Source organism: Amblyomma maculatum, chromosome 1 (genome assembly GCF_055883805.1).
Source record: "Amblyomma maculatum isolate TAMU_Amacu chromosome 1, ASM5588380v1, whole genome shotgun sequence".
In the NCBI taxonomy this organism is placed as follows: domain Eukaryota; kingdom Metazoa; phylum Arthropoda; class Arachnida; order Ixodida; family Ixodidae; genus Amblyomma; species Amblyomma maculatum.
In genome coordinates, this window is record NC_139344.1 from 462,622,308 (window position 1) to 462,645,304 (window position 22,997).

Consider the following 22,997-nt stretch of genomic DNA (forward strand, 5'->3'; position numbering starts at 1 on the left):
TTATTTCACGTTCTTATATTTAGCTCGTCGCGGTGCCTTCTTCCTTTCCATGCCGGCTTATATGCTCAAGTTTACACGACCTTTTTTCCTGAGGTATCTTCGAGCTAGGTTTAAAAAAAGTGTCATTCTGTGTTTTTTTTTTTTTCGTTTGTCCATATTTTTTATCGCCTTCCTAGCCTTGCTGGCGTGCATGTTGTGGCCCCATGCGTTTTATGTTCTTTCGGGTGTTGCTTTTACACTAAAAGGGTTCCCAGATGCGATGATCCGTTCTTTGTTTGATAGCAGATCCAGTGCTCATGCGCGAGATGTTTCTTATCGCAGCTAGCCTCCACATGCTACCGCAAAATGGTTTCTTCATTTTTAGGGGGCGTGTTGCTTTGTTATGTGTTTGTTATTCGGCATTATGGCAGCCTCTTAATAAAGTTGGCGCTCGTCCTTGTGTGTGCCCTGTCCTCGCCTCTCCCTGCCGCGCCGTTCGTGTCAAGTAATTAACACCTGTTTCTTGAGGTCCGCCAGCGCTGCAGCTACTATACCGCAAATAACTTCTTTTTACCTCAAAAACACGTTTCTTAAATATTAGTGACTACCTTCCCTGAAACACCCTGTATATATACCGGGTGTTTCAAGGAAGACTTTAAGTAATATTAAAAAATAGAAGCATCAAAGCAAACAAAATATTCAAAATATTTGCAGGAACATACTGTCTGCCATAGCGGATATAACATGCTGCAAGATGGCGCTAATTATTCTTAATTATCATGGTTAGGTGGTTAGTACCAATAAGAAGTTTGATGTCACGAACCAGACATGGCCATATCAGTTTTTCAAACTAATAAAAACTCATTTTCTAGAGCCATGCGGCTTTATGAAATCCGAAGCTTTTTCCAGCACGCAATCGAAACTGAGCTAGAGTCTAGTACACTCTAAGTGAGCGCACGAGGAGCGCCGGAAGTATGGTAGGAGCACAACGTTCGCTGGTGACGCGCGGCAATGAATGCAGCGCGCAATTCGAAACGCGTGTGCCGATTTCCCTAGCTAGGGAGCCACGGCGCTTAGTGTAGACCGCGGTCGGCTTTTTCGTCTGCTTCGTCCCCCGATGTAAGTTAAAAAATAGTCATCGTCATCTGTAACAACGTCGCTCTGGAAACACTGTTACTTCGAAAGGAACTTTTTTATCTTTTTGAATTCGTGTCTAGTATTGGGAAAGAAATAACACCGCGCCTCTGCAACAGCGTGAATATGGCTGGTTAACGCTCAAAGGTGCCTGTGTATTGACATGTATTCCATTATTTGTTTCGGGCGCCTATTTCTTGCACGCAGTATTGTCTGGACAGCTAAAATAAATGAGAATGTCGTCTTCGTAAGTTGAAAAGGTTGTTGAAAACATTGCCATCTTCGCTCTTCACTGATTTGCAAAGGCTACTTCGATACGGTTGTTGTGTGCTGGATAACACACGACTCGTGTTTTACAAACTGATAGGCCTTAACGGCCGATGTTAAGCATGCATGTTGCCTGTATGACAATAAAGATTAAATCAAATTGATTAACTTTAATGACTCAGTTCTTTGTAGCTCCACTTGCATACCCGACGAAAGTAATACTACTTGGTATGACAGGAAATTATTTTCACATGAAGTTTTTAAACTCATTGCCGCCCATTTCGATGCACAGAATGAAGTCTAAAGTTCAATGCAGAAATGAGCATCTGTGTGGGAATCGCCGCAGCTGATATATTGACATGAGGCTTCAGGTATTCGAAGGAGCCTCGCGCTGTCTTGCAAACTTCGTTTTTAGCATATCCCCACAGGGCAACCTTGGAGACCAGGGTCCCCCCTCTCCTCTCGCCATATCCATTGGTTAGGAAAGGCGCCTGCCAGACATGGCAGGGGCTCCGTCATGCTCAAATCGTACTTTTTTTTTTTCAAACGACCATTCGTAGCTCGAAGGAAAATTAAGAGACAGTGCCTTTTATAAACGCAGTCTGTGCTCTTTTTCCAACTAAGGCTTCCGTCGATTAAGTATAGGGACCAACAATACGGCTGCTGCAAATGCCACAACACACATTTGCTGACCATATCGCTTGGTCCTTGTGCTGACGTAGCCAATGTGGCTTATATTGTGGCGCCAGTAACGGGAATTGTGCAAAATGATATTCGAGTTCCTTTAAAACTGGACCTCGTCTGTCCAAAGCATTATGCTCAGAAATTCAGGGTGTTCATCACATTTAATTAAGCACTATTTGTAAAAATCGAGCCGTTTCTGAAAGTCATTCGATCACAGTTCATGGTTAAGAACGCATGATATGAGTGGCAGCTGTGTCTTGAAAGTGACCTCAAAACTGATGCCGCGCTCGCTCCGTAACCACTGCAGTGGTTACGGAGCCAGGGAGGAGCTCAGTGTCAGGCGAATTTCCATGGAAATTCGCCTGACACTGAGCTCCTCCCTGGTAAAGCATGAGAGGACATCTATGCCAAAATGACCGGCTCGACTTTCTGGCCTTTTCCTTTTCTGAACATGTACTGATCCAGCATATCTTTAAACCGCATTATTATTAATATTGTAAGGTAACGAGAAGGTCGGACTTGGGAGATCAGGCTTTATTGCAGACCTGAAGCCTTGGTCGCACACTGCAGCCAAACACACTCCGCGATGACGATGGGTATCTACAAGAGGGAGCAGGATGAAGATGAAGCAGCACGTTCAGCCGTGTGGAAGATGAAGCGCCACACAGTGCTCACACTATTTCGCCCGCGCAGTTCAAGCTGCCAGCCTGGCCGCAATTAGTCCGCAGGATTGCGCCGAATAAAAGGTTTCATACGTGAAACGTGGACAACTTCAGTGCCACGGTAACCACTGTCCGGAGGAGGGTAAACAGGGGAGACGCGATAGTTGACCGGGGAGGTTTTTGCAAGAACTGTGTAAGGACCAATGTAACGGTGCTGTAACTTGTCACAAAGGCCAGGAGTGCGTAATGGGGTCCAAAGTAGCACCTCGTCGCCGGGACGGAACGAAACTTGGCAATGGGTTGCATCATAGCGGGACTTGCGGTCTTCCTGGCTAGCTTCCGTGTTGACGCGAGCAAGCCGGCGAGATTTGGACACTCGGGAAAGGAACTGGTCAGGAAGAGAGGATGAGGAACTGGCATGTGTAGAAAGGAAAGAGGCGTCAAGAAAGGTAGCGGGAGAACGGCCGTAGACGAGGAAAAACGGGGTGTAACCTGTGGTCCGCTGTACAGCCGTACTGTAGGCGAACGTAACAAAAGGAAGTATTACGTCCCAGTTTCGGTGGTCCTGGTCGACGTACATAGACAACATGTCAAAAAGCGTGCGGTGGAACCGCTCAGTCAACCCATTGGTCTGCGGGTGATAGCTGGAGGTCAATTTGTGATGTGTGGTTGAGGCCTCAATAACTTCGGCTACAATCGTCGACAGAAATGTCCGACCACGATCGCTGAGAAGCACTTGAGGGGCCCCATGCCGCAGTACGAGCGATTCCAAAAAGAAGGTCGCGACCTCATGTGCTGAGCCATTAGGCAGGGCAGCGGTCTCAGTGTAGCGTGTTAGGTGGTCGACCGCGGTGACGATACAGCGATTACCTCGTGCGGACAATGGAAGTGGCCCGTATAAGACTATGCCAACAACGGCAAAAGGAGTAGCAGAGCAAGGTAGCGGCTGTAGTAGGCCAGCAGGAGGAGAAGTGGGGCGTTTGCGGCGCTGACATGGCAGACAAGAGGCGACGTATTTTGCCACACTTGAAGCGAGGCCTGGCCAGAAGAAGCGGGTTTTCACGCGCTGGTAAGTTTTATGAAAGCCTAAGTGACCGGCTGTAGCATCATCATGGAAAGCCGCCAGGATACGGGTGCGAAGCGCTCTCGGAATAACGGGGACCCAACGGGTGCCTTCAGAGCAATAAATATGACGGGAGAGCACGCCGTTGTCAAGTTTGACCTTTTGGAGTTGCCTGCGCATCCTAGCGGTAGGAGGGTGAGTAGCACCGGTGAGAAGGTTGATTAGGGAAAGACAGTAGGGATCTGCTCGCTGGTGTGAAATAATGGCGTAGCGATCTGGAGCAGCGGCAGGAGTAGCACAGGTGATGTTTGGAGCTCTGGACGACATTGGGACGTCGATGGTGCACGCAGGAAGGCACGAAGAAGCACTAGGTGTTGATTCTGGGAGCGGGCAGCGGGAAAGAGCATCGGCGTCTCGATGTTTGCGGCCCGATTTGAATATGACATCGAAGTGGTATTCCTGCAAACGCAGAATCCAACGGCCCAGGCGTCCAGTCAAATTTTTGAGGGTTGATAACCAGCACAGAGCGTAGTGATCGGTAACGATCATGAAATGGCGGCCGTAGAGGTAGGGGCGGAATTTCTGAACTGCCCAAACGACGGCGAGGCACTCTTGCTCAGTGATGGTGTAGTTGCGTTCCGCTGGTGTTAGAGTTAGACTGGCAAACGCAAATACTTTTTCCCGAGAAGCGGTGTCACGTTGCAGAAGTACGGCGCCGATACCGAGGCTGCTGGCATCGGTGTGGAGAATGGTAGCAGCAGCGTCGTCGAAGTGAGCGAGAACAGGGTCCGAATTGAGGGCATTCTTTAGGGTTTGGAAAGCTTTTTCGCATTCTTCGGACCAATTGAAAGTAGTACGGTCGGTAAGGAGGCGGTGGAGCGGTGCAGCAATGGTAGCGAAATTGCGAATGAAACGGCGAAAGTATGAAGACAGGCCAAGGAAACTGCGTAGTTCCTTAGTCCGCTGAGGGCGTGCAAAGTTCAAAACTGCAGCAAGCTTGTCAGGGTTCGGGTCGAATGCCATTGCGGCTGACGAGGTGGCCCAGGATCTTGATTTCTTTCTTGGCGAAATTACACTTTTTTGTGTTCAGCTGGAGACCGGTGGATGCCAGGCACGTTAATACTTGATCGAGGCGGCATAAATGATCAGAAAAAGTCGCAGAGAAAATAACTATGTCGTCCAGGTAGCACAAGCATGTTTTCCACTTAAGTCCTCTAAGAACAGTGTCAATCATGCGCTCAAACGTAGCGGGGGCATTACAAAGTCCAACTGGCATGACATTGAATTCGTAAAGCATATAGGGAGTAGCGAATGCGGTTCTTTGTCGGCTTCGTGCATCGGTATCTGCCAGTAACCGGAACGCAAATCCAAAGTGGAGAAATATTCGGCGCCCTGAAGACAGTCGAGGGAGTCGTCAATTCGTGGCATAGGGTAAACATCTTTGCGTGTGACTTTGTTAAGTGCGCGGTAATCAACGCAAAAACGCACGGACCCATCCTTTTTTTTTTTGACCAAGACGACCGGAGATCATCAGGGGCTAGCTGAGGGCCGAATAATGTCTCGTCGGAGCATATCATTCACATTATCTTCTATGATTTTACGTTTTCATAAGGAAACACGGTAAGGGCGGCGGCTAACAATAGAAGTACCTTCTGTAATAATGCGGTGCTGTGCAGAAGACGTTCGGCCCAAGGTCGGAGAATTGACATCAAAGGAGGCTTGGTGTTTTCGAAGTAATTCCTGCAAAGCTTGGCGGTGAGTCGCAGGAAGGTCAGGATTGATGGTGCCAAAGAGAACACAGAGAGAAGCATCGGAAGAAGCTGCTGGTGAGGAAGAGGGGGCGGTAAGGGTGGTGAGGGACACCGGGTGAATGTCCAGGGCACAACGAAAACATGTCCCTTTAGTCAGCACAATGGGCTCTGGGGAAGTGTTCGAAGCAGCGACAAGCGCTGTGCCATGCTCAACCCGAACAAGACTTGGTGGTAGCGCGATTCCACGGGTCAGATGGCGATCAGAAGGCACGATTAGCACATCTCCGTTATCAATGTCAGTAGAAGTACGCGCGACAAGTTGTTCGCATCCAGGGGGCAACACTGAGTTAGTAGCGGCAAGCAGGAGATGACGGGGCTCGGGAGGTTCAGAAGACGGATCGCTCTCGTTCATGTAAATGACCCTGTCGCGACACGAAATGCTGGCTGATGCGGCAGACAGAAAATCCCAGCCTAAAATAATTGGGTGAGCGCACGGTGACATCACGGCAAATTGTACATGGTGGCAGACACCATCAATAAAAACTCGCACAGTACACTTAGCAAAAGGCCGAATTATTGCGCCATTAGCTCCACGGAGTTCAGGTCCATCATAAGGCGTTTTCACTTTTCGCAAGCGGGAGCACAAGTCAGTGTGTATCACAGAAACAGCGGCGCCCGTGTCAACCAAAGCCTCAACAGATAAACCTTCAACCCACACTAAAATAATATTCCAGGGACGTTCCGGAGGATTTTTGGGATGGCCGAAGAGTGCAGTTTTCCCTCCTAAAACTGCAGTGGTCAGTTTTCCGATAAGCGGGGGGTCGTCAGAGAAGCTTGACGGAGAGGCGAGGTTGAGCGGCGAAAAGGCGAAGGAGAACGGCGTCTTGAAGGCCTGTAACCAGCAAGCGGAGCGGGGCTTTCTGGCGGGGGTGATGAACGTCGGGGATTATCAGGGAATGAACGGTGGTTAGAGCCGGAAAAGCAAGGAGGGTAGTCTGCTTCAAATTAGTCGTAGCCGCGGTGTTCATTCTGGACCCTGCGACGACTGAAGCGGGAAATATGGCCTCGGTACCCGCAGTAATAACAAACCGGGCGGGCTGGGCGCCAGTTGGGGTAGTATGTCGGCGCCGCGGTAGGTGGTGCCAATGCAGCGACATGAGCAGTGGTAGGCGCCGGTGGCGTAGGCGCTCCAACTGCAGGCGGCAATGACGTGACCTGGGCGTAAGTTGGCACCTGACAGATGGTAGGGGCGATCGATGTTGGGGGGAATAGGTCGTAGCTGTCGAGCACTGACCCGGTCGTAGCTGCCGAGCCAGTCATCAGCGTCGTCGCCGCGGAGACCGGCGAACATCGGCGGGTCGCGCTGACGGCTACTGACAGTCCAAGTGGCAAGGGGAGCTGTAGTCGAGTTGGTAGAGGCCGGAATAGCGGAGTGGCCCTCTTGAGTCATGACGATGGTGGTCGGGGTCAAACGGCGGCCAGCTCCAGGTGGATGCAGGTGACGAAGCAGCGGGAAAATCAAGGCGCACCTCCACCACGTGTAATGTAACGCGAAGGTCGGACTTGGGAGATCAGGCTTTATGCAGACCTGAAGCCTTAGTCGCACACTGCAGCCAAACACACTCCGCGATGACGATGGGTATCTACAAGAGGGAGCAGGATGAAGATGAAGCAGCACGTTCAGCCGTGTGGAAGATGAAGCGCCACAGTGCTCACAATATCAACTTGGTACGAGTCGGCACACAACAATCAGGATATTGGACAGCATACTGTCTGGATGGCAGCTCCGCGTCCAGTGTCCGCCATCTCGGCTGTGGAGTATCGAAGTTGCGCTGGCGTGGCCATTCTCCCGATTAACACGATGCCACGTGACGATAATCTCAGCAGGAACTTTCACACATTGAAGTTGTTTGAAACAATGACACTGCAACGGCCTTATCGCATGTGCACCTAAAATAAAAGCACCTCAAATGCAAACATCTGAATTTTCTTACAAACGGGGGCTAAAACATGGTTACAAGAACCGCAAGAGCAACAGCCTGATAGCATACAACCACTGTCGCGCAAGCCCCTCTTGCCACGCGGACAAATTTTTCTTTTTTGGATACCGTTCATCACATGCAGGGTATAGGAAACTGTAAGTTCAACCTATTGAGTAAATGAATGAATGGTGACGCCTAAATCGAGCTCACCATGCAGCCATACCAGAAGTGGCGAATACAAAAATAAAACTGCGGCTCAGCCTATCGGGTCTCAGAACCGATGCCCTAGCGGCTGACGATGACAATTCTTTTCTTACGCGGAGCGACGGAGCAGACGATAATACCGGACGCGGTCTAAATTCAAGCGCCTAGGCTCCCTAGCCAGGGCAATTAGCACACGCATTTCGAATTGGGCGCAGCACTCATTACGACACGTTACGAGCGGACGTTGCGCTTGCGCAATGCTTCCGGCACTCCACGTGCGCTCAGATTAGTTTCCTTGCGGAAGAAAACGTCGGATATCGAGCTCAATGAGATTTCCTTCGTTTCAAAAACTGATATGACACCGTCTGGTTCAGAGTATCAAACTGCCAATTGAAGCTAACCGCCCAACTACGATAATTAAATAGTTAATTAGTTAACTGTTTAATTACACTCATTAGAGGCGTTTTGCAGCAAGTCAATATAGTTTTGTTTTGTCTTGAGTCTAGTATTTTTTAAATGACTCAGTCTTCCCTGAAACAAATGCGCCAGTCATATATTTTTTTTATTTCGCAGAATTGTTCTAGAGCTTGGAAAAACGATACACGTGAGGCTTTCTTTGCCAGAAATAAATGAAGTGGGGGTTTTAGAAGGTGCTTTTCAACTCTGCAAATCCATCTATTGTCTAAATGCAATAGTTAGTAAATTAGAAAAATTCTCTTAATTACTAATTGCGTGTGTGTGTGTGTGTGTGTGTGTGTGTGTGTGTGTGTGTGTGTGTGTGTGTGTGTGTGTGTGTGTGTGTGTGTGTGTGTGTGTGTGTGTGTGTGTGTGTGTGTGTGTGTGTGTGTGTGTGTGTGTGTGTGTGTGTGTGTGTGTGCGTGTGCGTGTGCGTGTGCGTGTGCGTGTGCGTGTGTGTGTGTGTGTGTGTGGCAGCGATTACATATCAGGTATTCCAGCTAATTTGGACCAAGGTTTCAAAAAGACGGTTAAACAAGTTTAAAGATGCTCACAGGCGCATACGCTAATCTGCAGTATTTTTTCATTCAGTAAAGTTAATTAATCAGAAAAACTAATAAGATGTTTTTAATTATTGGCGTGAGGTAAAAAGTGCCTATGCAGAAGTTGTAGATCTTCTCAAAAAACGGCTAGCTACGCTATTATTGTTGTTGTTGTTCTTTCAAACTAGCGTTTGCGTAAAGTGGTATTTTTACCAGCCGAAAATGTCGCCTGGCGCAATAAAAACAAAAGCTTCCTCGTGACTGCAGCGTCACTTTAAAGCCTCGAGACGGGTTTGAGATAGCAAAATCCGATTTTCTGGGCCGTGCTATCTATGTGAAGCTGGTTGTACGCACTTGGCAAATGATTTAAAATAACAGCTGGTCTCGTGACAGCCTTTATTGAAGGCCTCTAAACAGGGCGGCGAAAGTCGTAGCGTGATGGAAACAAGGTAATTAGCTGTTTTTCGTGGAGATCTACAGCTTTTTTATTTACACTTTTTCTCTCAGGACAATAATTTAAGAATAGCTAATTAGTCCTTACTAATTAATAACATTGGTTATTATTTACCCTAGTGTAACCGCATTCATAACACATTCCAGTAAGCCTATTCTTCCGAAATTCGGCAAACCTTATTTGAAAGCGCTTTCTTATAGCGTGAGGAATGAATAGAATGTGATTTTATGTGAGCAATTTTGGAGACCATCACAGAGCGAAATGCCTTTGAAAAGTTCCGAAAGATGGCTTAGTTTAGTACTAGTAGGAATGCAAAAATTCACAATTCGCAAGTGCATATTTTACTTATGACAGTTCTCGCAAAAAAAAGATAAGCTGAAACTATGTTATCTAGCTAAGTGAAACAGAAAAAATTTTAACAAAAAATTTCGCGACATGTTCAGGATACCGCTTTAGGAAGATATTCGGTATTTCGTCAGGGCCACATGTAGTTTTGGTTTTGAGATTTACCAGCATATTGACAATACCAGCATAAGAAACAAAACTGGCATCAAATTCACGCTTCTTGGAAAACCCGGTAATAACACTTGATACTGAAAAGACACTTAGAAAATATTCATTAATGTGCTGCGCTATGTCTATGTCACCAGTTATCAGTGTGTCATCCACTGTTAATTGCGGAATTGATTTCTTTTTCTCCTTCATATGGTTCCATAATTTATCAGGATCATTTTTAATGAAGTTGGGCAGTGAAGTATTATAGTAATAATGTTTAGCTGCGTTCACCTTCTGTTCAAGCACACCCTGAGCTGCTTTTATTTTATTCGGATTGATATGCTTTTTCTTTAACCTTTTAAACTTTCGTTTAGCATGAATCACGTCGCGTGTCATCCAGGCTGTACGCTTGTGAACTTTCTTTCTCTTAGTAGGTATGAATTTTTCTACGTAGTGAAGACACATACTTTTGAAAGTATTCCAAAGGGAACAGACACTGGCGCTGTTAAAATCGGCAAGAAAATTTTTCCACGTAATTTATGATAGAAACCTCATCAGCATGAGAATAATCTTTGTAAGAAAGCACTGAAGAATAGTTTTCCGCTATTTGCATAAGTGGAAGGGTAACGCTCACCATGCAGTGATCAGACAGTCCTTGTTCTATAGAAACGAAATATTCTGGGAAATCCCGGCTAACAAAAATCAAATCCAGAATTGAGCTGCATGTTCCCAGCACATGTGTTGGTTCATGTACCACCTGCGTTAGGTTGTAACGCAGCATAATGTTGAAAGTAAGGCTTATGTTTTTGTTCTGCACATTCCCCGCATTAAGGCGCTCCCATTCAATATTTGGCAAGTTAAAGTCTCCCATTAATACAATATTATTGTTCGCATGCCTTACCATTCCTTCTTCCAATTTCTGCAAATATTCAACAGGGGCATCGGGTGGCCTGTAGATAGCATAAACAATAAAGTTGTGTCCCCAACACTTTATCTTGACACGCAAACATTCAAGGTCAGGGATATCTTCCAGCTGATAAGCAGATATGCTATTTTTGATAAGGATGGCTACACCGCCACCTCTGGTGCCTCTATATTTTCGGAAAACAGTATAGCATGAAGGAAATACATCGTCGCCAAGTCTCCGTTAATACTGTAATATGAGGATCATGCTTCAGCAATAACAATTCTAATTCATCAGTTTTATTTCTTGCACTGCGGGCATTGACATTTATAAGCCTGAGCTGCTTAAGAGGTCCTTCAGTGTCCCGTCAATCCTGTATGTTTGAGGAATTGCTAGACATGTCCGTTCCGGGAGAGGTTGTTAGGGACATTTGTACACGTTTGTTTAAACTTTCATCCCAGTAAAATGCGTTTTTACCAACTTTAAGCTTATCATGGATTAGTGAAGCTTTTATTTTAAGATCTCTTTCCCGCTTACAACTCTCCCAGAGAAGTTTTCGTTTTTTTAATGTGGATGAAGAATAATCATTCTGAACATATATATTAGACCCTCTTAGTTTCTTGCAGTTTGCAAAAATCACCTTCTTTTCGTTGCAATCTTGAAGGTGGATAATTATTGGTCGGTTTTCCTTGTTTTTTCCTAGTCTGTATTCGGCCAATTAACTCACACTTCACGCCCAGCTTGTCCTGAAATACCTCATTGACTACTTTTTCTTTTATCGTAGATTCTGTTTCATCATCCGACTCCTTAATTCCATATATAATCAGATTGGAACGTCTGCTATAGTCCTCCAAATTGGTTAGCTTCTTTGTCCGAAAGGACATCACTTGTTCTAAAGATTTCAGCGTCGTTTCTACTTGACCAGCTTGGAACTCGGTTGTAGGAGACTGATGTAATTTAGTGTGTATTTCTTTTACTGCACTTTGCAGGGTGGCAAGTACATTGTTAAGGCTGCATAGCTGTATTTTAATTTCATTTACTTCATCAAGAATAGTTTTTTGGCCCTCAAATATTTGTTCGTACAATTCCTTTTGCGTTGGTCCTGAATTTGTTTCTACATCTCCGCATAGAACTAATTTCCACACCAAAAAACACTCGTAAGCATGACTGGCACACTGCTGTGGGCACGTCAGGACCACAACGCAACGGTTGTCACTACGAACGCTGCTAAATGTCACAAAAGGACCAACCTGCACAACGAAGAACTGTTGCCTGGTCAGCATCGTTGTAGCGCAGGGTCCACCGTGCCCACTGAAGCTGGAGCAACAGAGGGTCGTTTTTATAGGTATGGTCATCCATGGCGTCACGCGGCGCTGACCAAAAGGTGTCGCCAGAAGATCAGGGCCACGAGAAGCTGATACTGCAAAGTGTTCGATGGTTCGCACGAGTTCGCTCTGGTCGATGCTGATATGGTGATCTGCGCAGTTGAAGTTCGAAGCCGTTGATACTGCGGCGGTTCCCAGCAAAGCCTGCACAACGAAGAACAGTTGCCTGGTCAGCATCGTTGCAGCGCAGGGTCCACCGTGCCCACTGAAGCTGAAGCAACAGAGGGTCGTTTTTATAGGTATGGCCATCCATGACGTCAAGCGGCGCTGGCCAAAAGGTGTCGCCAGAAGATCAGGGCCACGAGGAGCTGATACTGCAAAGTGTTCGATGGTTCGAACGAGTTCGCTCTTGTCGATGCTGATATGGTGATCTGCGCAGTTGAAGTTCGAAGCCGTTGATACTGCGGCGGTTCCCAGCAAAGCCTGCACAACGAAGAACAGTTGCCTGGTCAGCATCGTTGCAGCGCAGGGTCCACCGTGCCCACTGAAGCTGAAGCAACAGAGGGTCGTTTTTATAGGTATGGCCATCCATGGCGTCAAGCGGCGCTGACCAAAAGGTGTCGCCAGAAGATCAGGGCCACGAGGAGCTGATACTGCAAAGTGTTCGATGGTTCGCACGAGTTCGCTCTTGTCGATGCTGATATGGTGATCTGCGCAGTTGAAGTTCGAAGCCGTTGATACTGCGGCGGTTCCCAGCAAAGCCTGCACAACGAAGAACAGTTGCCTGGTCAGCATCGTTGCAGCGCCGGGTCCACCGTGCCCACTGAAGCTGAAGCAACAGAGGGTCGTTTTTATAGGTATGGCCATCCATGACGTCAAGCGGCGCTGACCAAAAGGTGTCGCCAGAAGATCAGGGCCACGAGGAGCTGATACTGCAAAGTGTTCGATGGTTCGCACGAGTTCGCTCTTGTCGATGCTGATATGGTGATCTGCGCAGTTGAAGTTCGAAGCCGTTGATACTGCGGCGGTTCCCAGCAAAGCCTGCACAACGAAGAACAGTTGCCTGGTCAGCATCGTTGCAGCGCCGGGTCCACCGTGCCCACTGAAGCTGAAGCAACAGAGGGTCGTTTTTATAGGTATGGCCATCCATGACGTCAAGCGGCGCTGACCAAAAGGTGTGGCCAGAAGATCAGGGCCACGAGGAGCTGATACTGCAAAGTGTTCGATGGTTCCCACGAGTTCGCTCTTGTCGATGCTGATATGGTGATCTGCGCAGTTGAAGTTCGAAGCCGTTGATACTGCGGCGGTTCCCAGCAAAGCCTGCACAACGAAGAACAGTTGCCTGGTCAGCATCGTTGCAGCGCAGGGTCCACCGTGCCCACTGAAGCTGAAGCAACAGAGGGTCGTTTTTATAGGTATGGCCATCCATGACGTCAAGCGGCGCTGACCAAAAGGTGTCGCCAGAAGATCAGGGCCACGAGGAGCTGATACTGCAAAGTGTTCGATGGTTCGCACGAGTTCGCTCTTGTCGATGCTGATATGGTGATCTGCGCAGTTGAAGTTCGAAGCCGTTGATACTGCGGCGGTTCCCAGCAAAGCCTGCACAACGAAGAACAGTTGCCTGGTCAGCATCGTTGCAGCGCCGGGTCCACCGTGCCCACTGAAGCTGAAGCAACAGAGGGTCGTTTTTATAGGTATGGCCATCCGTGACGTCAAGCGGCGCTGACCAAAAGGTGTCGCCAGAAGATCAGGGCCACGAGAAGCTGATACTGCAAAGTGTTCGATGGTTCGCACGAGTTCGCTCTTGTCGATGCTGATATGGTGATCTGCGCAGTTGAAGTTCGAAGCCGTTGATACTGCGGCGGTTCCCAGCAAAGCCTGCACAACGAAGAACAGTTGCCTGGTCAGCATCGTTGCAGCGCCGGGTCCACCGTGCCCACTGAAGCTGAAGCAACAGAGGGTCGTTTTTATAGGTATGGCCATCCATGACGTCAAGCGGCGCTGACCAAAAGGTGTCGCCAGAAGATCAGGGCCACGAGGAGCTGATACTGCAAAGTGTTCAATGGTTCGCACGAGTTCGCTCTTGTCGATGCTGATATGGTGATCTGCGCAGTTGAAGTTCGAAGCCGTTGATACTGCGGCGGTTCCCAGCAAAGCCTGCACAACGAAGAACAGTTGCCTGGTCAGCATCGTTGCAGCGCCGGGTCCACCGTGCCCACTGAAGCTGAAGCAACAGAGGGTCGTTTTTATAGGTATGGCCATCCGTGACGTCAAGCGGCGCTGACCAAAAGGTGTCGCCAGAAGATCAGGGCCACGAGGAGCTGATACTGCAAAGTGTTCGATGGTTCCCACGAGTTCGCTCTTGTCGATGCTGATATGGTGATCTGCGCAGTTGAAGTTCGAAGCCGTTGATACTGCGGCGGTTCCCAGCAAAGCCTGCACAACGAAGAACAGTTGCCTGGTCAGCATCGTTGCAGCGCCGGGTCCACCGTGCCCACTGAAGCTGAAGCAACAGAGGGTCGTTTTTATAGGTATGGCCATCCATGACGTCAAGCGGCGCTGACCAAAAGGTGTCGCCAGAAGATCAGGGCCACGAGGAGCTGATACTGCAAAGTGTTCAATGGTTCGCACGAGTTCGCTCTTGTCGATGCTGATATGGTGATCTGCGCAGTTGAAGTTCGAAGCCGTTGATACTGCGGCGGTTCCCAGCAAAGCCTGCACAACGAAGAACAGTTGCCTGGTCAGCATCGTTGCAGCGCAGGGTCCACCGTGCCCACTGAAGCTGAAGCAACAGAGGGTCGTTTTTATAGGTATGGCCATCCATGACGTCAAGCGGCGCTGACCAAAAGGTGTCGCCAGAAGATCAGGGCCACGAGGAGCTGATACTGCAAAGTGTTCGATGGTTCGCACGAGTTCGCTCTTGTCGATGCTGATATGGTGATCTGCGCAGTTGAAGTTCGAAGCCGTTGATACTGCGGCGGTTCCCAGCAAAGCCTGCACAACGAAGAACAGTTGCCTGGTCAGCATCGTTGCAGCGCAGGGTCCACCGTGCCCACTGAAGCTGAAGCAACAGAGGGTCGTTTTTATAGGTATGGCCATCCATGACGTCAAGCGGCGCTGACCAAAAGGTGTCGCCAGAAGATCAGGGCCACGAGGAGCTGATACTGCAAAGTGTTCGATGGTTCGCACGAGTTCGCTCTTGTCGATGCTGATATGGTGATCTGTGCAGTTGAAGTTCGAAGCCGTTGATACTGCGGCGGTTCTCAGCAAAGCCTGCACAACGAAGAACAGTTGCCTGGTCAGCATCGTTGCAGCGCCGGGTCCACCGTGCCCACTGTGTGTTTGGTTAAGGGCCAGTTCTTACGGAATGGGACGTTTCAGTGCCAATTGTTCGGAATAGTGCAATGCTTAAGAGCACATAGACAACGGTTTTGTGGCGTTCATTTTTGTGTATCAAAATGACCCACAGGCCTATCATTTATCAAAACAGAAAGAAACGCAATTGTAATTAACGACATCATAATTAAAGCGCAATAGTGTCCGGAGCATTGTCCTCGACCAGAGGAAGCACCAAATATCTTCATGACTTCATGTTCTACCGACTTAAGCGCGCATGATAGTATAGGCGAGGAAACTGTGTCGTGAGGTCATGTGCTCGTGCGTTCAATGCACTTGTCCCTCTGTCTGTGGTCTTGTCATTGCCTTCATCATCCTAATTTCATAGTCAGAATATCCGTTTAATCCGCCTACTCCGCTTTTCCAGTATTTACTGTTTCACGGGCTCTATTGCAATACAGCCCGTGAAACTCTGGTGAAACTTTCAGTATTACTTCTCACATAATATTGTTACGACGGGGGTTTGACGTCGGAGCGATGCGCAGGTATAGAAGGTTGACGAGCCAACGCAGGACATGATGGTCCGTCACGACCGTGAACTGGCGTTCGAAACTGCTGAACAGCGAAAACTACAGCAAGGCACTCTTGCTCCGTAACAGTGTAGTTACGCTCAGGTTTGCTGAGGGAACGGCTTGCATACGCAACTACATGATCTCCAGTTGCCGAACGTTGCACAAGCACAGCACCAACACCAATTCCACTTGCATCAGTGTGCACTTCCGTCGGAGCGGAGGGGTTGAAGTGCCGTAGTATGGGATGTGACGTAAGCAGAAACTTTAGCTGGTGGAAAGACGCGTCACAATCTGAGGTGCAGTCGAAAGGGACGTCCTTTTGTAGAAGGGACGTCAAAGGGTAGCGACGTCGGCAAATCTTGGGATTAATCGTCGAAAGTTGTAGCACAGCCCAAGAAAACTGCGGAGCTCCTTTTGGTTCTGGGGTCTTTCAAATGCTGAAACTGCTGCAGTCTTTTGTGGATCTGACCGAAATCCATCGCGGTCGACGAGATGTCCGAGTACCAGCTCTTGACGCTCGCCAAAAAGGCACTTTTTAGAATTCAGGACAAGGCCAGCCTTCTGCAGGCAATCTAAAACAATAGCAAGTCGCATGTTATGTTCAATAAAAGTCCGGCCAAAAATAACAACGTCGTCTAAATAGCACATGCAGATTTCCCACTTGAGGCCACGCAGTACTGTGTCCATAAATCTCTCAAAAGTGGCCGGCGCATTACAAAGGCCGAAGGGCATCACATTGAATTCAAATAGGCCGTCCGGAGTAACAAATGCAGTTTTTTCTTTGTCAGTGGGGTCCATCGGAATCTGCCAATACCCCGATCGTTAATCAACCGAAGAGAAATAATATGCAGAGAAAAGGCAATCTATAAGGCATCATCGATGCGCGGGAGAGGATACACATCCTTTTTAGTGATGGCGTTGAGGCGACAGTAGCCGATGCAGGACCTCCATGTTCCGTCCTTTTTTTTTTTTTTTTTTCACTGATGTCACGGGAGCAGCCCAAGGACTGGAGGACTCCTGAATTACGCCCCTGTCAACATGTCTTTAACTTGCTCGGTGATCACCTTGCGCTCTGATGGCGACACGCGGTACGGCTTTCGGCGGATCGGATGGGCAGATCCCTTGTTAATCCTGTGGCGTGCGCGCGACAGCGGAAAACGTCGAGAGCCGTCGGATTGCGCGAAATCAAAGACGGACATGTGCTGGGACAAGAGGTTCTTCAACATCTGTCGTTGTGAGGTGTTCAACGATGTGCTTATCATTGCAAGGAGCTTCTCGTCAGCAGGTGAGTTAGTGGCGGGGTTATCAAGGGGAGAAGTAAGGAGAGTCACATAATTCGGCAGAGCTGAGCTCCATGAAGCTATTTTAGAGCCCGCTGGAAAAAGAACCAGTTCCGGCGAGCAATTTATAGTCAACAGTCTGGTACAGCCCTCTTTCACGCAACCAAATAATGCGGCACTAAAACATTTTTTTACGCACTGTAAATTAAAAGGCGCAACAGTAACCTCAAAATAGTCATCAATAGGACGGGAGCAGGACACCTGAACGCACACTGCAGAATGGGGCGGTACGACGACTTCATCATAGACATACAAAACGTCTTCATATTTTGAAGTCTCTTCCTAACGTTCACGAGGAAGAGAACCACTAACACTTAGCTCTCCCGTTCGAAAATCAACTGTAGGGCCGCACATACGCAGGAAGTCAGTTCCCAAGATTACATCGTGTGTTTATCGGGGAGTACTGCAAATTCCGAGGGAAATACTGTAACCCCCAACGAAACTTTAACGCTGCATACCCCAACTGGACACAATAACTCTCCACTTACTCTATAAAAATTAGCAGTTTTGTCCCAACCAAACATAACTTTGTTCTTCAAAAGGTTCTTAAAATCTAAACTCATTACCGAGACAGTAGGACCAGTGTCTACCAACGCCATCGTAGGTAAACATCAACAAGCACATTAACCTTGTTCTTTAACATGCACACAGACGGAGGAATATAAGGTAGCAGCGCACATTGTCCAGCGACCTCACCTCCATTGGCCGCGCTGGCTAGCTTTCCAGCGTCGGTGGTGGAGATCGGCGCCGTGGTGACGAGGAACGGCGCACGCGAGAAGCCGGAGGCGGTGTCACACTGAGGTCAGAAGCTGGAGAATGGCTGCGGAGTCCTTCGTTTTGAAAACGGCCCCTTCGGGATGGATGTTCGGGCCGATAGCTGTCAATGTAGGGCTGGACGGCTCGTCTGTGCGATGCCGTCGGAGGATTCCTGAACTGTGCGCGTTGATTGCAGTAACGGGAAATGTGACTCACGACACCACACCGGTAGCACACGGGCATGGGCCGATCAAACAGCTGCGCTTCAGTGGACTCTTGCGAGGTAGGACGCGACGGAATTTTAAATGTAGGTTCTGGGTCGACGTAGCTTTCCCGCGGTAGGCGCGGTGCACGGTTTGAGTAGGACCGAGTGTCTCTGCGTAGATGAGAGAATCGCCGGTAAATCTGGTTGGGCCTTGGTCGCGGGGTGTCCAGGTCTTCCCGGAAGGCGAAGTCGGTATCGTTGGCTGGTGTATAGCTAGACGTTGGTGGGCACGTACGTGCATGGGCTGGAAAAGCGTATGCTTCATCCGCGAAGCCAGAGGGCAGCCGGGCAAGCAGCTCACGTCGTGAAATTTCATACCCTATGATTTCACGAATGGCGCTCAGAAGACTTGGGGATGGAGATTTTTTGACGCTGGCCATGGTAGTGACATTTGTCAGTCGCCCAAACTTCGGTGTAATGCGGCGTGTCTTGAGGGCCTCGAATGTCCGGCAGTTGTGAACAACGTCGGTGACTGAACTCAAGTTCTCTTTGGCAATGAGGAAGTGGTACACGTCTTCCGCAATGCCCTTGAGCAGATGGCCTACTTTGTCTTCCTCACTCATCCAACTGTCGACGGTCTTGCATAAATTCAGTACTGCCTCGATGTACGTGGTGCAAGTCTCGCCTGCTGTCTGAGCTCTCTGAGAAAGTGTCTGCTCAGCCTGCCTCCTCCTTGCAGACAGATCGCCAAAACAGTCTTCGATAGCTTAAACAAAGCCCTCCCACATGGTCAGAGAGTCTTTGTGGTTCTCGTTCCACATCAAGGCGGTCTGCGTTAAAAAGAATACCACATTCGCTAGTTTCGCTACCGAATCCCAGCGGTTGAAGGGGCTCACACATTCAAAGTGAGTGAGCCACTCATCAACATCCTTCCCTCCTTGACCGCCAAAAAAGCGAGGCTTTCGAAGAGGTAGCGTCGCATTTGAGGCAGTGGGTGTTACATCACCAGACGGGGACAGAATGCTTCGCGTTGATGTTCGAGACTGCTCAGTTGTCTGTTGCATTCTCGGAGGAATAGGAGGAAGACCAGCGAGGCGACGGTTCCGTCGAGGCTCCAGCGGTTGAGGTTGCGTCTTGAGGCCATTTCACCTAGCACCTCCACCAAGTTGTTACGACGGGACTTTGACGTCGGAGCGCTGCACAGGTATAGGAGGCAGAGAACTCAGCTGGTGAACGGCTGCGAGTACGGCACGGGCACGAGTCTCCTCGTCTTTCTCAACTTCCTTTTTCCTTTCTTCATCTATGTGTTTTCCTCTTCTTCAGGATTGCTACAATATATGTTTTGCATGCAATTACATAGACAGCATGAAGAAGATATGAAGTGGAGGTTGGAAGACGAAAGATTACTGAGGATTATTGAAAGATGGCGTAGGATCGTGATGATAAACTTTATGAAAGAGGGATCGGGGAACGTATTTTCGTCGCAGGGATAGGGGGTAAAATTCGATATGATATTCTATAATTTATAGCACCGAGTACCAAGAATAATCTGAAGGAAAAAAAAATGAAACGAGCAGAACGGCTCTAGAAAGGATTCAAAGTTATGACGTAGTCTAGACGCCGGTCCGAAAGGACACATGCGTATTCTATATTAGGTCTGCTTAATGTGGTGTAAGCGAGGTTTTTTAGGTGCAATTAAGGCTCTTGCTTTATTCTACGTTTCATTATTCTGAAAGTGCGGTATGCAGATGCAAGAATGACTTTTATCGTATGATTACAAGTTAGATCTGACTAAAAATTGATTCCCGTGTATTTGCACGTCGGAGTATTTATTTTATTTATTGAATTAGTGTGCATAGCCGGCCTGTAAGAAAAAAAACGAGCAGTATGTACATTGTAACAGAAGTAACAAGCATACACAGTTAAAACCCCAGCACAATAGAAAAAGTTGATTACGAAGGCCTTGAATTACAACGGGAAAAAATTGGCAGCCAACCAAGGCAACTAACTTGCCCTAAAGCAAGAATACAAATATGCCCATTTCTTCATTCAGCGCTTGCAGAAATGCATTCACTGTTTCCCAAAAGACACTATCTGCAGGTGTAGTCCTCTACTAAGCGTTGTATGCCGAAAAACCAATATTTAAAATCTTTAATTTTACATGACATCGTGCCAACCTCTTTAGAATGGTAGGAATGTATAGGGCAGCAATATATGAGCTCAATTAAAATGCCTTCCTCCATTTTTATCTCATTGCGATGAAATCCGTGCAATAAATTTGATCTTTCGTGCCGACGAAGCTTGGCCAGGTATTTAAGTCCGGCGGTGGGCAATAAGGGTGCCGGGGATATATTTTCCCACCGTGCCAATTCCAGATAAACAGACTGTTTTGCGTTGGACACATTATATTTTAAGTTTGTTCATTTCGGTGCAGGGATCCTACACTGCTGCACCATACTCCAATATTGGCAATAATATATTTTAAAAGCTAAAGGCTTTACTACGGTGATAATGTCATCGTTCATCTCAAATAGTGCAGTTGTCTTCCAACTCGTTTTTCGATATACGATATGCAAAGGTGGGCATTTGACCTCAAAAACCTCGACCTCACCTCAGACTTCAAAAATATTTGGCGACCTCACTCAACCTCAACCGCAGCAATTGAGGTTGAGGTCCCCCAGACGACCTCACCTCACTTTTATGGTTACCATTGGTGACCTTACTCAACCTCACCTCAAACTCAAAATGTGAGGTTGAGGTCGGGCGCCCGACCTAAAAAAAATAGAATTAAGTACAAAAATGAATCATTACATTAAACCGCAACTTAAAGCAAAGGTACATTTCTCGATAATCCTAGGATATTAGGCAAGCAAGAAATTTGTCGTATGAAGGCTGTGTTTAACTCTTAATTTGATAAAACAAATAATATCCCGGATAAAAGCAGAAAAACTCCTGAGAATGCATGTTCAACTCTGCACTAGAGTGGCAATCCTCTCCCCCTCTTCGCCTACCCCTTTTTTGGGCTGTTTCATTCTAATGCCTACATGGGCGCCACATTACTACGCATAGGCCCATAATTCAATACAAAGAGTTTATCCTATCCGACCTACGTGAATAAGATTCGTATTAGGAATATATCAATCCACTTCTTACTGTATACTGAAATGACAAATACTGCTGACCCTAGTGAGGATGACAACAATGACGATATGCTCTTTTTCTTAATTAAAAAAATCATGGTTGCTAATTTATTTTAATTACCTCTGCATTATCTTGCGACCGAATACATTAAATTAGGAAAAAATAGGAATATCTTCGGAAAATTTTGAAGGGGAATGCTGTTAATTTTATGAGGTCCCGACCACCAATCCCTTCCCCGTTATACGCTGCTTCCTTTCAAGCGGCGGTGAAGATGACTTCAGTGTCCTAGGTGTTTGTCGATAACTCTGTGATCCCGTGGCGTATTGCAATAATTGGCGAAATCGTTTCTTCGAACGCCACGCCTTCATTAAAAGCATACAAGAGTCGGAACAGCCGGGAAAGAGGGTTAACTATGAACCACTTTGCTACCGCGAACATCGGCTCGCCTGTCAAATTTCGCTGGAGAAAAATTTGAACTCCCACCCACATCCAAAACAAAAAACAAAACGATATAAATACTTGTACGTCCGAACAGAATACTGGATACTATTTCGCCGACAAGTCTGAGACGAGCTTCTTTGTGGTATTCACTTGTTTTCCTTTAAAGACCTAACCAACAAATTGCACGATGGTGTCTCCGAAGCTGCTTCCCCGCATGCACCGCACGTGCATCTAGAGAAACCGTTTACCCGTTAGGGTCGTGTAGTTACAGCACATACACGTAAAATGAAGATAAGAACAACAGAAAGGAGACGAGCACGAAGCCCGAAGGGACCGCGCTCCTTGCTGTGCACGCGCTCCTCCCTTCGCCGTCCGTCTCCGGGCATCTGGTTTTGCTCATGCGGTGAATGCCGAACTGTCACCAATACACACCAATGTCAGAGGCATATGTGTGTCAGATCTGCTTTCAGAGACTGCATCGCGCTTTGCAATACTTTAAAAAAAAAAAAGTGAGGAACACTAAATGACCCTGCTGGTAAGTGGAAAGGAGTGTTGTGCTATGGGCCTCTCGAATGATGCCAAAGAAAGAGCCAACTGTGAGGGGAGAAGTTTTTCCTCGGTTGTCCAGCGCGCGAATGTTGCTGATGACATACAAGAAGATATATAAAAAGAAATACCCTGCTAACGAAAGTACTAACAAATGTCGCACACTAAAAATAGAAGCGAACATACATAGCAAAATTACTTTTGAAAAGGAATTAAATTACATTAATAATTACTTCGCTGAAAATCACAGAAAATTAATTAAATTACATTGCTCATTAGTGCTCGTAAACAGTAATGAAATTACATTACAATTACTTCTACTGAGTAATTCAATTACGGTAAACTTAATTTCTAGTTTTCATCCATGCAAAAACTAAGCAAAGCTAGAAAACAAAACAGCTATATTTTCGATCCAGACGCAAAACACATTCTTTCGTCATCCTGCCAAATTCCGTCCCAGAGAGCTATTCCTTCCCTTTTTCCTACAGCACTTGCCATTGCAAAAATAAGACAACCGCAACAAAACAACAAAAGCCGAATCGCGGTCCAACAATCGTGAAATAAGCTGCGAGCTCTGCGTCTGGCTGGCCTGGAGCTGTATCCGCCATTTGAAATGCTCGAATAAGATGGGCTATTTATTGCTTCCGCAGTCCTAAGAATCGACTTCGGCACCTTGTGCTCAGTAATGCTCATGCCACGGTCGCTCACGCCATGAACCCTGCCGCCTATCTCTCCCCCCCTCCCCCCCTCCAACCCTC